The following is a 17,420-nucleotide window of genomic DNA, read 5'->3' as shown; positions in this document are numbered from 1 at the left end:
GACGAATCCAGCTAGGGCGGCCACCACCTAGATCTGCCACTGAGCATGACTCAAATATAGGTTAAAGTTAATATATTTCGTAGAAAAGCATATAAATTGTCCTATAATTGGTAACCTTCCAAGGTCCAAAACTTTGCTTCTTTGGGGAGATAGTGAAACAAATGGGGTGAGCAATTGTTCTATAATTGGTAACCTTCCATGGTCCAAAACTTTTTTTTTCCCTCTCCTTCTCTTTCCCCCTTTTTTATAAATAGGCACAATTGGCCCAACATTTTTCATCAACTCTCTCAATTCTCAAGTTTCATTATCTCAATATTCTCAATACTCTTTCTCTCAATCTCTTTTGTGCTTTCAAGTCTCAATTGATTTGTTTCAACTCTCAATTAGTCTACAATTATACAATATAGTCATATTATATAGATTCATTTTTTACAATTTAATCATCTTCGATTTCAATTCATTTTCACAATTCAATCATTTTCCTATATCATCTATTAATCTATATTGTATCTTCACAATTCACAAATTGAAATAGATCCAGTCTCATTTGTCGAGGGTTTGTTTGGTGCCAGAGGCGAATCACCTACGATGCCACAAAGTCAATATCAAAATCAATTTCCTGGTCTAAACAAAGTACCAATTCTTGAAGATATTCCACATTTGAATTTGGGGCCGGACCCCAGCAATAATCTAATTGATTTGGATGACATTAATGTTCCCGAAGCCCAAGAGGAGAAGGAACCCGAATTAAATATTTCCGATGCTAGAGGGAAGTGAAAGGGGAAAAAAGGCAAAATGTTACGATCACTTTAAATTGATTTCGACTGGTTGTGTGTCGATGGAGTCCCAGAGTCCAAAGCAGTGTGTAAATACTGTCAACAATTAGCATGGCAAAAAGACATTAGTACCGTTCACCTCAACTGTCACTACAAAGCGTGTGTGGTCAAACATGGACTTCTTCAAGCCGGTCAAACACAACTGCAATTTGGTAGTCCAGATGCCGGTACTACAACTTTGACCCTCACCACATGGATGTATTCAAAGAGGAATGTTTGAATAGGAATGGTGAAACTTATTGCCGGTGCTAAGTTACCTCTTGCAATAGCGGACAACCAACATTTCGTCTTATGTGTGAAAGAAGATACAACTGAGGTATGTTGGAGTAAATCGAAACATTCCTTGTTCAGACACAATAGAGTATTTTCTTCAAACAAACCAACAATTAATTTTGGATTTGCAAAAATATGGTGGTGTTATATCTTTAACTTCAAATTTATGGGAGGTGATTAATAAAATAGCTTATATAACTACAACTGCATACTACATCGACCCACTTTGGTGTATGCATAAAAAATTGTTGCTTTTAAAATTATTGGATTCCCACATAACGCTAATAATATATATAATGCGATTATGACTATTATTAAAGAATATCATTGCGAAAGTAAAATTCGTTCTTTTACATTCGACAACGATAGTGTTAATAAAGTAGTTATCGATAAATTGTGTAGGGTATTACAGCATGGCTTCGATGGTTATTTGTTTCCTATTCATTGTGTATATCATATTTGAAATTTAATTGTGCAAGATGGTTTGAAACACATTAAAGATGAAAAATGAAGAATTAAGAATGCACATTATATATCATGATCTCCCCTAGTAGAAAACAAGTATTTAAGAAATTTTGTGTCCAATTTGAAGAGCCGAATTCTAAAAACATTTGGTAGTGATGTAGATCATAGATGGAACTCCACTTATTTATTGTTAAAGTCATGTGAAGATTTTGAACATGTAATAACTAAATTTTACAACAATAGATATATTAGAAATGATGACGACACTATTCTGAACGAATCCGATTAGCTTTTAGCTTTAAAAGTTAAAAGATTTTTGACAAATTTTTATGAATGTACAAAAATTTTCCCATTAGCTGTACGGTGGTAGAACGTCTTTATATAATTGCAAAGACCTTTCATAAATATAAAAATGATCCTAGTTTTAGTGCAATTATATACTCCATGGAATTGAAGTTTAGAAAATATTGGGAAGACTTACCTATGTTATTTCCTTTAACATGGATAATGGACCTCCGATATAATTTATTGGGAACTAAATATATAATTGATAAAAATTTTAAAGTTTTTACTATTGGTACACTTATCATATATAGAAATTTAGAACAAATTTTAAGGGAAATGTATGAATTATATGGTGAACGAATGGATACAAATATTAGTCGAGTACCCTCTGCGCCTACTGGATCTGCTGAACTTAAAGAAGACAATGCTAAAATATATAATCTATTTCAAGGCATTAGCACGTATAGGTATTATTCAAATCATACCTATAGGTATTTGCGTGTAATATTATTTTATTGAAAAATGTGTTATCAAAATGATGTCAAATCACTTTTTGAGAATTTATTTTTTTTGAAAGAATACAGCTCAAACAGTGCCAGAATTCAATCAGAACGATCTAAAATTGACCGATTTGGTTTAGTTTTGACTAAAAAAAGTGGAAATTACCAAAATTGTCAATTTTTTGCTTTGCGTTTACAAAAATGTCACATTTTTTAGGTCTTTGCAAGATTGTTAATTTTGAACAATTTTGAATATTTTTGCCCCTCTAGATAATTCAAATACCCTATATATCATTCATTAAAAACTTATTTGACTAGAGCATAACCGCATGGATAAGCTCACACTAACCCGTCAATTTGGGATCCATTCGATATTTTATATATATATATATATATATATAAATATATCATTCACATTATTGCTTTTTGGTCTCCCTCTCATCATTTAAATACATCTCTTTGGACGATCAAAGGATTCAAAGCCCTAACTCAGAAATTCCTATCTGTAAGAAGAAGGAGAAGAAATCTACAAAAGTCGCTTCTGGCAGTGGTCAGCGGCATGGCGATGCTGGTGCTTCTCAGTGTTTTTTTCAAGATCATGACAACCTTATTTTATCCACCAAGACCGTTCAATGTTTGGTAAGCTTTAGGAAATTAGTTGGGGAATTCTGGAATGTTAATTTTGTGGATTTTTTATTAGCTCCTTTTGCTGAATTTGAATCAATCTTTAGTCAATTGTAGTGTTTGAAAGACAGGGTTGCTTATATTTGTTTTCTCTAATTTCAAACGGCAAAACTAATGTGGCAAAATGAAAATATGGTAAATATATATAGCTAAAAATATTCACTGGAATCTCAATCTTCTGGCCAATAATATAGCTTAAAAAGATTCTCTAGGATCTCAATCTAGTAGCCAACAATCTTACTGTAAAATGAGTTATGGGTTGCAATTTGATCTTTCTAGCCCGTAGACAATTTTGGTTTGTAAGAAATGTAATTACTATATGCAAAATATAACATGTAATGAAGGTGAATAATTAGTCATTGTCATGATTTTTGCTCACTGTGTATTTATAGCTCCATTTTTTCGGCTTCTACTTCTTGAGCAACATATTTTCTAACAAATGTTTTTACTATTGCTTCATGCACGTGTGCATTCATATGATAGTGCAATATGTCCAAGTGTGGGTAATTCCATTTTCGTTCTACAAAATGTCTTTGCATTGCTTAGAAATGGTATAGTAGATGTCAAACTTCTATGTCTCATGTGTACATTTCAGCAGATTGCTGAAGTGTGCAGGCTGCTTGAACTGTCGTTCCTGACCGATTAACTCTACCAATCTCGACAGATGACAGAATCTCAGGCATATTTCAAGATTAACTGTTGGTATCGACAGATGAACTATCCATACCGACGATTGATGTCAGTTTTCTCAACAGTTTACCTCACTACAGGCATGAGTTCGATTCATTACATGTTACATTGCTATGTTTTATCATGATCGAATCCGTGTTTTTCTCACTGTACCTTGTAGGAGAAATGGAGTTTGAATTCCTCGTTCCGGAAAATGCCGGGTTGCGGAAGTTGGTCTAATGTGCTAGAAGTTGGTCTATTGTTTCTTAGTTTGAATGTTGTAATGTGATAACTGAAGATCAGCAGTGTGGGGTTAGTGCATAGTGAATGCATGAATTTTGCAAATAATAAATGGTTATGTACACTATAGTTTGTTTTGTAATGAAGGCACGAGCACGTTGTGTAAGAGTTCTTAGTTTACTTGGACCATATTTTCTTCTTTCTAGACCAATTACAGATTCGTTCGTCAATGATGATTGGGTTAAGATGACTAGCCACTAAAATTTTTCCATTTCAAGAAATCATGCTACAAGTAATTTACAAAGACGTTAATGTGAGTTTATTTTCTTATTAGATTAAGATGATGAGTCATTTTTATAATTATGCCAAAACCATGACAACCAAGTTACAACTACTTTACAAAGTGCATAATGTGAGTTGCAGGAAACTTGACTCCATTGTTCACATGATTTAAGAGTCACAATATATTAGTAATTATGTGAAAATGGGGGATAAAGGTACAATTATTTTATTGAACCATCATACCAACTAAATTTAGATGAGATTGGACTTTGTGGTTGGGTAGTAAATGACCATAATTGCTTTCTCCTTTCAAGTTGATTATAAATAGCATGTTGTCATTGTTAGTTACACATAAAGCGCTTCATGAGCATTGAGAGACTTTCAAGTTCTCACATACACAAACCGTTTTATCAATTGCATTGTCGACATAATGAGTTTGTCCAGGGAAAGCAACGAAACTTTCAAGCTGATAGAGCCTTTGCCAATTCTCGGTTCATCCCCATTATTTTCAATCTACATTTATGTAGTAATACTATTTAATATTAGCGGTGTTTATCATTTATGCGTTACTTGAATCTACTATTTACAATTTACAAACTACAATTTAGTTGGTAGGGATTAAAATTATCATTTTGAGCGGATTGTGATAGAACGTTTTGAAGCAGTAGGTTGAATTATTTTGAACAAGCATAGAGTTGGAGGGTAAAACTAACTATGTGTGTGCATTGCAAAAATCGTTGTATGGACTTAAACATAGTCACAAGCAATGGTATAAAAGGTTTGATTCATAAGCTATCAAAGTTGGTTTTAAAAGATGTGAGTGTGATGATTGCCTGTATTAGAACAATGCTAAGAGTGGATGTTAAGTTTACTTATTGTTATATGTTGATGATATGTTTCTAACTAATGCAAGCAAGACTGAACTCTTAAGACTCAAAAATCTTTTAAAATCAGAATTTGATATAAAGGATTTAGGTAATGCCAAAAGGATTTTAGGAATGGTTATTAAGAATGATAGATCTGAGAATAGATTAACACTCACTCAACAATCTTATCTAGATAAAGTTCTAACTTAATTTGGCATGAAAGAGTCTAAACCTGTAAATGTTCATTTGGCTGCTCATATGAATCTATCAACTAGGCATTCCCTAAAAACACGAGGAAATTAAGGCAATGGAAAACATCCCATATGCCAATACCATAGCACCCGTTATGTTTTCTATGATAACACCAAACCCGATCTTGCTTATGCAATTAGTTTTTTAAGTAGATTTATGTCCAACCCAGAGAAACCACATTGGACAGGATTAAAGTGGTTGCTAGATACATTAATGGGACATTAAATTTGGGATTAGTGTATAAAAAGGATCAAATAATTTGACTTTAAAATGATACGTAAATGCTGATTTTGCTGGTGATAAAGATCGAAGAAAATCTACTACGTCATATTTTTTTACACTAGATGATAATTGCATTACATGGAAATCTTAGTTAGAGTTTGTAGTAACCTTGTCAAGCACAAAAGCTGAATATATTGCTATAATTGAGGCTATAAAAGAATGTACCTAGTTAAAGGAATTTTAAAATAATTGAACTTTCTGCATGACACTCCTACAATTTTTACTGACAATCAAAGTGCGTTATTACTTTACAAAAATCCAATGTATCATGAAAGGTCCAAACATATTGAGATGAAGTCTCACTTCATTAGAGAAAAATTATCTGCAGGTGAACTTAATCTGATTAAGATTCAAACAGATAAAAACCCATCAAATATGGGAACTAAAGTGGTATCTGTAAGTAAGTTTAAGGCATGTTTACCTTTATTGAATATTTATGCAAGTTAATTCTTTTGCAAGTACATGGACAATAATGTAGGATTAGCCAAAATTAAGCACACTTAAGCAATCAAAGAGAGTTAGATTTTGTGAGAACCAAGGTGAAAAATGTGGGGTATAAAATGTGTTTTTCAAAAAAATACAACCCTTTTATTGTTGCTAATCTAGATGGACGCCCTGATTGGCTCTTTTGTGTTCACTTGGATTGTGCTTCTTCAAGTGAATGCTGGACCATTAGATTCCATCTATGGCTGAGATTAAAACACACCACTATGAGACTGTTGGGTAGCTGAACAGTTGGAGGTTACTTTTCTTTTTCTTGGTCTCTAGATTTTTCGAGTATCTCTTTTCTGGACTCTCAATTTTCTTCTCCTAGTTTCTTCGATCTCTGATTTTATGTGTGTAGTGTTTGCCAGAAAGTCTTGTTCGTGTTTTTGGTTAGGTCTTGAGATTTAAGAGATCTATGTGCGGATCGATGACTAAGTCTAGGTCTAATTGAGTTTTCCAAATCTGCACTCTCTTTTTGAACGGTTTTCATGTGCTTAGTAATCGGGCTAATCTCTGAACCCCCCAAATTAGGCGATTGTCGAACTAGGTGAACAATTTTGTGGTGTTCTTTTATATTTTCTTGCACTATGGTTGTCTTCTTTTGCCAATTTTATTAATTGTGTGAGAAAAGAACCCTAACAGAATATGCTGAAGATTCAAGTGTTAAGGAAATTGGAAGTTAAAGAAAAATTGAAAGATTATAACTTAATTGCTAGTTAAAATATAGTGGAGATTGTACGTACCACTTTTTGTCTTTATAAGTTTGTCCAAACATTTGACAGGACGTGACACATTAACATTTATTGACCAAGATAATATAGTAGTCAGCCTAGATGAGACATATATTTGCCGACCAATTTTTAAAAAGTCGATGAATGCCTTATTTTTTAAACTATTTTTTGGTGGGAGATTTGAGGCCTTAATATTTAGCGGTAAAGAAAATTATTAGCCGACTTTGACGAGATGCAATTGCCAACCATATGAAATGAGTCGGTAAAACAGTTCTTTGGACCAAAATATTTTGTTGGAACCCATACATTCACTGACAACAATAGATACTAGTCGTTCTAATCGAGGCATAATTGGCAACCAAGTGAAATGGATTGGTAAATATCAAATTTTGGCCCAAAATTTCTGTCGAGCATAGCATATACTTGGATTTTTAGATCCGACAGCATTTGGCTAGGTCAGGAAGTATGCTTGAGTACAAACATTATACACAATAAAATTTTATTTTGTGGAAATGAATATAAATTCCATTTTTATGTTCTAAAGAGTTAAAATTACGAACAAACGAAGCAAAAATTGTAGAAAACGTGAGAAATTAATATTTTTCTCAAACAAATCTTAAATATTTTTATGTTTCTTAATTTGATTATATACTTTGTATTAATTGCACTAATTGAATAAAAATTGAGAAAAACTACTAGAAGCTATCTAAAAATGTCAAATATTATAAGTATGGAATTGGAAGAATGAATATATTATAATACCAAAAAATATATATATTTGATGATCACAAACTAGATAATTTTCATTGGATGCTTTATAAATCGATGAAAAAATAAAATAATTAATTAAAAAAATACTCTTCAAGTAATTTGGTCTGGATTTTTTAAAACTAGACTAGACTGAATTTTGAGAATTGGAACAGATTGGATTTTCTTAATAATTTAAAATTACCTGAAAATGTAATTAGGAATAATAAAATTGTGAAGTGGAAAAAATAGACAAAAGGAGGAATTGAATGAGAAAAGACCTAAATTCAATCAATTGTAACGCTGAAATTTAAAGCAATTACATATTTGGTTACTGTGTTACCAGAGTCAATGTAAAATGTAAACATGATTACATTAGACTCCATTTGTCGCAAGCATGACATTAGTGAGATTACCACCTACAAGAGATGTATTTTTGAGATGTGAACTGCATTGATGGATGGTTAATTATAACCTTAAAATTTTGATTATAGTAAACAAGGTAATGTTGTTCACTAACAATTGAATTTAAGTGATTATAGTCTTCAAGCATCCAATGATAAATCGATCATCCATCGTCAAAACTGAAGTGTCAAGACTATCAAATCGGACTCACAATAAAAGTCAAGATTGAAGTCAAGATTCCAAGCATTCAAGACAAAATCCTTCAAGACAATAGCTTAAAAGTCAAACATAAAAAAAAGATCAAGATGAGAGCTTAAGAGACAAACTTCAAAGAAGGATTAAACAATCTTTTTGAACTAATTGTAAGAGTTTTTAAGTGTAAATATTTGAACAAAATCTTTTTAGCTTACATTACATTCATTAAAAAAGAGAGATATTTTGAAAAAAAAAAAAAAATGAACTTGTGCACTTATTTCATCTTCATCTTCTCGTTGAAAAATTTTGATTGATTGTATCAAATTTTTAATTATCATATTTATAAAAGTTTTTTTATCTGACACTTGAAATATAATTTATTACTATTCATTAAAATGTTAGTCTCATGTTGTAAGTTACTAGAAGCATGTAAGGAATTGAATTGCACAATAAATTAATCAATATAGAGAAAAGACATTACTCATGATTAAGAGCTTGGTAGTGAAAAACTAGATCATTGATTTGGATCGAACTTCCACAATTACATTAGATGCATCCTCTCTACCCTTTAAAACTAATTCACCATCTCTTGATTAATTATTGTTAGACTATCAAATTGACGCTGCAAGAATGCGACTATCAGTATTTACATGATAAATTGAGTAACCTAATAAATTTAGTTATGCTATAAATAATGATATTAATTCTAAATAAAAGTTTTGAATAATTTTCTATTGTATAATAAAAAAAATTAAATAATTTCCAATAATAATGAAGTATCACATAAAAAAATTATAAAAAAATTAAGTTACTAATTAGTTAAATATGCATTTATTAATAATTTTATTATTAATAAATAATAAAAACAATTATACACTTTCAAACAATATCTCTCTCGAATTTTTCTATCCCGCTTAAAATTTCACCAAGCTTAATAATTTTCATTTCCCCCTTTTCTCAATTACACCCCTCCATAAATTTCATAATGTTCACTTTTCGAGCTACTTCTTATTCGTTTGTGGGCCAAACTTCGTGTATTTCTGCTTGAAGATAACTGGGCTTAAATTGAGTCTCCATTTCGATTATTAGCTTGCAGTCAGTAGTCTTCCCAGTGGCGCCGGACTTGCAGCGAATTTGAGCGGCCACTTGTTGATGTTGACAGTGGGGAAAACTGCGTCAATAATTTGCTGTTGCTGCTACTTTATTTGAATTTCTTGAATCTTGCTTTGGTTTTTCTGGTGCATTTTGGATTGAGTTGTAATCATTCGAGAAAATGCTACAGTCAGAAATATCAGTTTAGCTATAATTTTGTGAGTCCTTGTGCAGATGTTAGGTCACCACTTTCTGTTTGTTTCCTTAATTTTATTTTAAAACCTTTGATGGTATTGTTTTGGAGGCATTTTAATAACTGAAGAAAGTATTTTGAAGGCTATGGCACCATTATTGAAGTTGATTGTTTGCACTTTCCATAGAGCTTGATGTTCGGAGGGATTGAGATAATCAGATTTAAAGTAATTTCTTTGACTGGGTGGAGCATGCTCCTTATGACACATGTAATATGATTAGGCTATGATTTTTTCTAATATGATATAAGCCAGTTAGATCTGCTTTTAAGATATTCATATTGTAAGTAGCTGACAAGTCACAGAAACATGAAATATAAATCAGATTCATTATATATGTGAGAGTTTGATCAAGTTAGATCACATAATGAAACAAGTAATTTCATAACATGTGAAATCTCTATTTACGAGATTATTGAAATTGTTGTTGTTAAACTAACTTCCTTTGAGTTGCCTCACAAACTTTTGGCCCATTGAGTATGGACCGGGTCACAAAGAAATCGCACTTTTGTAAAACATGCTTTTAACACCTCAAAGGATTGAGTATCAGTCGTAAACGTGGCTGATCCTCAACCCTTGGATCCTGTCTTTTGGTTGACCAGATATTTTAACTTGGTTTTGGCTCTTCATTCGTGTAGAAGCTTCTTGACTCTCTCTCTCTGACTTTTTCCTTTCTCTGAGTGCAGTTAGGGTTTGATGAATTATTTCTCTCCTTAAATTCGATCTTCATCTTAGTGGTGATTCTTTCATACGTTATGTAAATGAGAGTTGAATGCTTTCATGGTAGAGGTTGATCTTTGTGATTTCCTATAGTAAAGAGGCTAGAGAGATATATCGAAGAAACATTCTATTTCTTCGTACATTTGTAACATTTCTTGGTTCTTCTTAGTGGATCTTGAGCTCTATCTGTGTTACAGATGTTCAACGGGTGATTAGGCCTAAAGGCTGAACATCCGGGCCCCTTTTTGGGGCGTAAAATTCTTGTGTTGATCTTTTATTATTTCTGCAATTATTTTTAAATGTGAAAACCACGAAATAATTTCAATCTGAACCTAACAGTGGTATCAGAGCGAGTTATTGTGTGGAAATTTTTTTCTGTCCTTTCGTCTCTAAAATTCTTTTGTTCTCCATTTGTATATTGCGGATCTCAAACCTTCGAATTAAATTTTTTTTAAAAATTGTTGTTTTACATAATCGAAGTTATTTTTCAGAAAATAGTAAACTGCCTTCTTTTGAAAATTCTATAATTCGGAGTTGAACTCGTTTTTTTTATTTACCGTCTCTACTGGAATCTTGAAGGTTTTTTATTATTTTTATTTTATGAACTGTTGGTTATTCTTGTTCTAACTTGTTATGGTGACTCGTGCTGAGTTTGACGAGTTGTGTTGACTCACTAAGTGTTCTGCTGAGTTCTATTTTTCTTGCTGAGTCAGTACTGAGTCTTGGTGACTCGTTGGTTTTGCTTGAACCTGGATTCCTAAGCTTGATTCGTATCCTGCATATTCTTAGTGCTTCCCTTAATCTGAAACTGTCGAGTTTCAGGCTCTGGTATTTTTTCTTGAAACCCCCTCTATAAACTGTCATTCTTTTGTTATGTTTTAGAAATTGGTTATTAAGGTAAGTAATTCTCCATTACTTTCATTTGTCCAAGATCTCCTGCTAGGATCTGGGAATCTGAGGGAGTAGTGGAATCAAGAATTACCAGCCCTTAAACCTTTTTCGAAACATCATTTATTGACTGCTTGAATTGTATAATAAGTAGGCATAAACTTTAGACTATCCTGCATTATTATCTGTTTTTCGTTTTACTAAGTACAATAACTTGCCTGAATCATAATATTCTAAGTGCTGTATGATAGTTGTTGTGTGCTAGGAATCTGTCATTATGTCCACTACTCATAAATTTGAACGTGAAACTTGGTCTGGCACTGGAGACTTCAGTCTCTGGTGCCAGAAGATGAGGGCATTACTTTTACAACAAAGATGTGCTGCAGCCCTTGATGGCAATGGGTTGCAGAAATAAGTGCCCATAGGAGACAAGAGATAGATGATACTGCATGGAGTACAATCTTCTTACACTTATCTGATAGTGTTATTAGAAAAGTAGGAGAAACCACCTCTACTGCTGCATTGTGGATTAAATTGGAAACTCTGTATCTAACCTAAACCATGCCAAATAAATGTTATCGTCTTAGGCAATTCTATAACTTCAGGTTTGATCCCTCATCTAATCTAGAAGAAAACCTTGACAGATTTAATAAATTGATTCAGGACTTAGATAACTGTGATGAGGAAATTTTTGATGATCAACAAGTTGTTGCTCTTTTAAACTCACTAAGTGAAAAGTATAAAGACATCAGAAATGCCCTGGAATATGGGGGTCAAGAACTTAGCATAGATAAGATAACTGCAGCCTTAAAAAATAGAGAACTTGAACTAAAGGCTGAAACAAAAGATCTTAAGTATGGTGAAGGGTTGTACATAAAAGAAAGGGTAAATCAAATCAAGAAACAATATCTACAAAGCTCCAATTTCCATAAGAAATAGAAATCTCCTAATCCCAAACCCAAAGAAAAGAATAAGAATCATGTGAAGACAAAAAATCATATCAGAAAGTGTTATTATTGTGGAAAGACTAGAAATCTAATAAAAGATTGTTTTAAGAAAATTTTTGATATGAAAGAAAGAAATAATCCTGATGGTTCTGCAGTTGTGGCCTGCAAAAATGAACCTAATATTCAAGGTGTTGTTCTTGTTAACACCTCCTATGGAGACCCAAAAGAATGGGTCCTGGATTCAGGATGTACATTTCACATGTGTCCCAAAAGAGAGTGGTTTTCTGATTTTGTTGAACTTAGTGGAAGGCAAATTCAAATGGGAAATGATATGAGTTGTCAAATAAAGGGAAATGGGAAGGTTAAGTTGAAGTTAGAGAATAACTATATACTTGAACTACAGAACACTAGGTATGTGCTTGAACTTAGAAGAAACCTTATTTCCTTAGGAGACCTTGATGATAAATACACTATTATGATAAATAAACGCCTCCTAGAACTACAGCAAGGAAATAAAATTGTATTGTCCTCCCCTAAAACAAATGGTATATATACCATTATTGCAAAACCAATTGCAAGTCACTGCAGTGCAGCCCTAAACTCTTAAATGAATAAGTCCTTAATTTGGCACAATAGACTTGGCCACATTTCTGAAAATGGACCAACTATTTTGAAAAGACTTGGTTGTTTTGGAAATGATAAAATTGAAGGGCTGGAATTTTGTGAAAACTGTATACTAGGAAAATAGAAAAGATTACCTTTCAAACCTGGAATCCATAAATCCACTTCAATTCTGGAATATTTACATGCTGACCTCTGGGGCCTAGCATCAATAAACACCTTAAGTGGATTTAGATATTATTTACTAATTGTTGATGATTTCTCAAGAAAAATCTGGACTTTCTTGATGAAACAAAAATTTGATACCTTTCACACCTTCAAACAATGGAAACTCATGATTGAAAATCAAACCAACAAGAAAATTAAAGCATTGAGAACTGATAATGGACTTGAATTTTGCAACCAGGAATTTGATACATTCTGCAAAGAATTTGGTATTCTAAGAAACAGAACTGTTACACATACTCCTCAGCAAAATGGAGTTGCTGAGAGAATGAATAGATATCTATTGGAAAATGTGAGATGTATGTTATACAGTTCTGGTCTTCCAAAGTTTTTCTGGGGAGAAGCCCTAAAAACAACATCTTTTCTAATAAATAGAGTCCATCCAGTGCTATTGATTTCCAAGTCCCTGAAAAATTGTGGTCTAGACATACACCTGATTACAATAAACTTAAAGTTTTTGGCTGCTCTACTTACTCACATCAAAGTAAAGGCAAACTTGAACCAAGGTCCTTAAAATGTGTTTTTCTGGGCTATGGGAAGGAAACTAAAGGGTACAGACTGTGGGTCAAAAGCCAGAATGGTTTTAAGGTGATCATTAATAGAAATGTCATCTTTAATGAGGAAGGCATGCCTTGTAAAGAATCACCTGATGAAAAAGTCAGTGAAAATGCATCTATAAGGGAAACCATCTTACAAAGTCAAACTGAAAATGCTAATAATCAAGATGATCGAATTAAGGTGGAGTCCACTCAATCTGATGATAATAATGAGCAAGATGAACATGAAAATGAAAACGAAATTATTGATCCTACTCTAGAAAACTATCAGTTAACTAGAGACAGAGAAAGGAGAATAATAATTCCCTCCTCCAGATTTAACAATGATGATTTCGTTACTCTATTTTTTGCCCTTGATTCTTTAAACTCTGAACCTACTACTTATGATGAAGTTATTACTCATCCAGATTCTGATTTGTGGAAAAAGCCAATGAATGAAGAAATGGAATCACTTATTAAAAATAGAACCTAGATTCTTGTTGATAAACCTAAAAATCATAAGATAGTAGATTGTAAATGGATTTTCAAAATTAAACAAGGGGATATAAATTCTGAAGATAAAAGATATAAGGCCAGATTAGTTGCCAAGGGTTTTACTCAGAAAGGTGGAATTGATTATAATGAAATATTTTCACCTGTGGCAAAATATACTTCAATCAGAATATTACTTGCTCTAACTGCCCATTTTAATTGGGATTTGGAACAACTTGATGTCAAAACAACATTTCTAAATGGTGACCTTGATGAGATAATATATATGAAGCAACCCATGGGGTTTGAAGTAAGATCCAAAATTGAAAAGGTGTGCCTGTTAAAGAATTCACTTTATGGGCTGAAACAAGCCCCTAGGTAATGGTACATTAAATTCAATTCTTATGTGCAGACATTGGGATTTGTAAAAAGCAAATATGATACCTGCCTATTTATAAAGGCTCTGGAGGGCCTAAATCCATTTATCTACTACATATGTCGATGATATGTTACTTGCCTGTCATGATAAATCTGAATCGACACTATTAAATCAAAATTGAAGTCTGAATTTGAAATGAAAGACTTAGGGCAAGCTAAAAGGATACTTGGAATGGAAATAGAAAGAGATAGGCATAATGGTATCTTGTTTTTAAAACAACACTCTTATGAGAAGAAAATTCTTGAAAAATTCTCTATGCTTGAGTCCAAACCTACTACTTTACCCATTGCAAATCATTTCAAACTTTCAAGTGAATTTTCACCAAAAACTAATGAAGAATTTCAAAGAATGGAGAAAATTCCTTATGCTAATGTTGTGGGATCAATAATGTATCTTATGGTCTGCACGAGGCCTGATTTGGCACATGGAATTAGTATACTTAGTAGATTCATGCCAAATCCAGGTGAGACACACTGGTTAGCCATGAAATGGATGATGAGGTATTTAAGGGGCTCAACTGATCTTACTTTAGTGTATAAAAGGTGTCAAGAAGGTGTAATATTAAAGGGTTACACTGATTTTGACTTTGCTGGTGGCTTAGATAAAAGAAGATCCACATATGCATGCATTTTCACTTTGTGTGATGGTTGTATTAGTTGGAAGTCACAATTACAAAAACTGATTGCCTTGTCCTCTACTGAAGCTAAATATATAGCTGCATGTGATGCTGTGAAAGAAGCAATTTGGGTAAGAGGCTTATTAAATGAAATAAGTTTCATTAATGATTCTGTAAGGATTTATACTGATAATCAAAGTGCCATACATTTAAGTAGGAATCCTGTATATCATGACAGGACCAAGCACATAGATATAAAGTATCATTTTGTAAGAAATATAGCAGAAAATGTATGATTAAACTGATAAAAATACCTTTAGAATACAATCCTTCATATCTGGGGACAAAGGTATTACCTTTAAATAAATTCAAAACTTGCTTGAAGATCCTTAATATCACTTGAGGAAGTGGCATCCAGATTCTTTGAGCACAATTTGTAGTATATGTTCTAACTGAATTTTTTTTTTTTTGTTTTTACAGAAACTTAGAGCAAAGGAAGTAATCATATGTAGAAGTACAAGGTCCACTATCAAGCCCCAAAAGAATTGTTCAGCAAGGTAGAGAATGTTAAACTAATTTCTTTTGGGCTACCTCACAAACTTTTGGCCCATTGAGTATGGACGGGGTCACAAAGAAATCGCACTTTTTGTAAAACACGCTTTTAATGTCTCAAAAGAATGAGTATCAGCCGTAAACGTGGCTAATCCTCAACCCTTGGATCACGTCTTTTGGTTGACCAGATATTTTAACTTTGTTTTAGCTCTTTATTCGTGTAGAAGCTTCGTAACTCTCTCTCTCTCTGACTTTTCCCATTCTCTGAGTGCAGTTAGAGTTTGATGAATTCTTTCTCTCTGTAAATTCGATCTTCATCTTAGTGGTGAGTCTTTCATATGTTATGTAAATGAGAGTTGAATGCGTTTATGGTAGAGGTTGATCTTTGTGATTTCCTATAGTAAAGAGGCTAGAGAGATATATCGAAGAAACATTCTGTTTCTTCGTACATTTGTAACATTTCTTGGTTCTTCTTAGAGGATCTTGAGCTCTATCTGTGTTACAGATGCTCAACGGGTGATTAGGCCTAAAGGCTGAACATCCGGCCCCTTTTTGGGGCGAAAAATTCTTGTGTTGATCTTTTATTATTTCTGCAATTATTTTTAAACGTGAAAACCACAAAATAATTTCGATCTGGACCTAATAGTTGGTTTTTTTTTTTTGGATGAATTATGCAACAATTTCAACTCCCCAAAAGGTTCTTTTAAATTTCTTGTCTAATATCTGGCGACTTTTTCTGGTAAAGATGAACTATCCATGAGTGAAGCCAAAGAAGAAGCAGTTTGCTCCATAGTTGAATTTGTCAAGACACCTGATATGTTTTAGGTATAGTTATGTATAGATTCCTTGTAGGTTATATAACTAGATGTGGTGCTTATAATCAAGCATATTTCCTTAGAGTTTGCAAACAGTTATGGAGTTGAACTGCCTAGGAATTTTGCCCTAATTTAGAATCAAAACTGAAGTGGCTTTCTGCTTCTCAAATGTTTTGTGTGCCGAATGCCCTTTAAAGACAACATATTTTATTTTAGCATTGTATCCTCAAATTGTATGTGAGCACCTTATTGAACTAATTGAGACTTCTATATGTGGTCAGCATTTGTTAAGGAGAAAGCAGAAGGGTTCTCACTTGATCCTAGAAAGGAAAGGGAATTGAAGAAATTGGTTTGTGATGGTAACTAAAAATTGAAAATTTGAGGAAATGATCATCTTAATACTAACTAATGGGAAAATCCCTTCTATATATGCTAGCAATTATCGTTTCTTATTTTCCTCTTATTAGAAAGAGATGTTCCTTCACTCTATCCACTTTTGTTTACCCGACTTAGTGTTTGATTGCTTCCCCTTGTTCTCTGATGGTGGTGTTTTGAGGAGAGCTTTTAGACTTGAAAATATATTCCCCAAACATTAAGGTTTTCTGGAATTGGCTAGAGATTTGTAGTAAAACTACAAATTTCAAGGGGTCCACTACTTTAAAAAACTAACAAGAAATAACTTTTTATTAAGAATGACTGGGAGAAGAGGAACAAAGATTATTTTGCTAGGGTAGATCTGAACTTGAAAAGCTTGATGGAAGAGTCGAGAAATATTGACAGGGATGATGAAGGCGCTAGACGTGGGGTCAGATTGAAAGTTAGAGAGGAGGAATTAGAAGCTTGATGGAAGAGTTGAGTAATATTAACTGGGAGAATGAAGATAGTGGATTTTATTATGGATTTATTGCTCATTGTTATGGCATAAACAAATTTAGGGTCCATTTGATTGTAAAGATGGAATTGAATTGCTAGAAATTATTTTCCTGAAAATTGTAAATTATTATGTTTGATTGGTATAATTTTTCTAG

This window comes from Olea europaea, chromosome 13, assembly GCF_002742605.1.
Source record: "Olea europaea var. sylvestris chromosome 13, O_europaea_v1, whole genome shotgun sequence".
Lineage (NCBI taxonomy): Eukaryota > Viridiplantae > Streptophyta > Magnoliopsida > Lamiales > Oleaceae > Olea > Olea europaea.
This window is presented reverse-complemented; position numbering follows the sequence as displayed.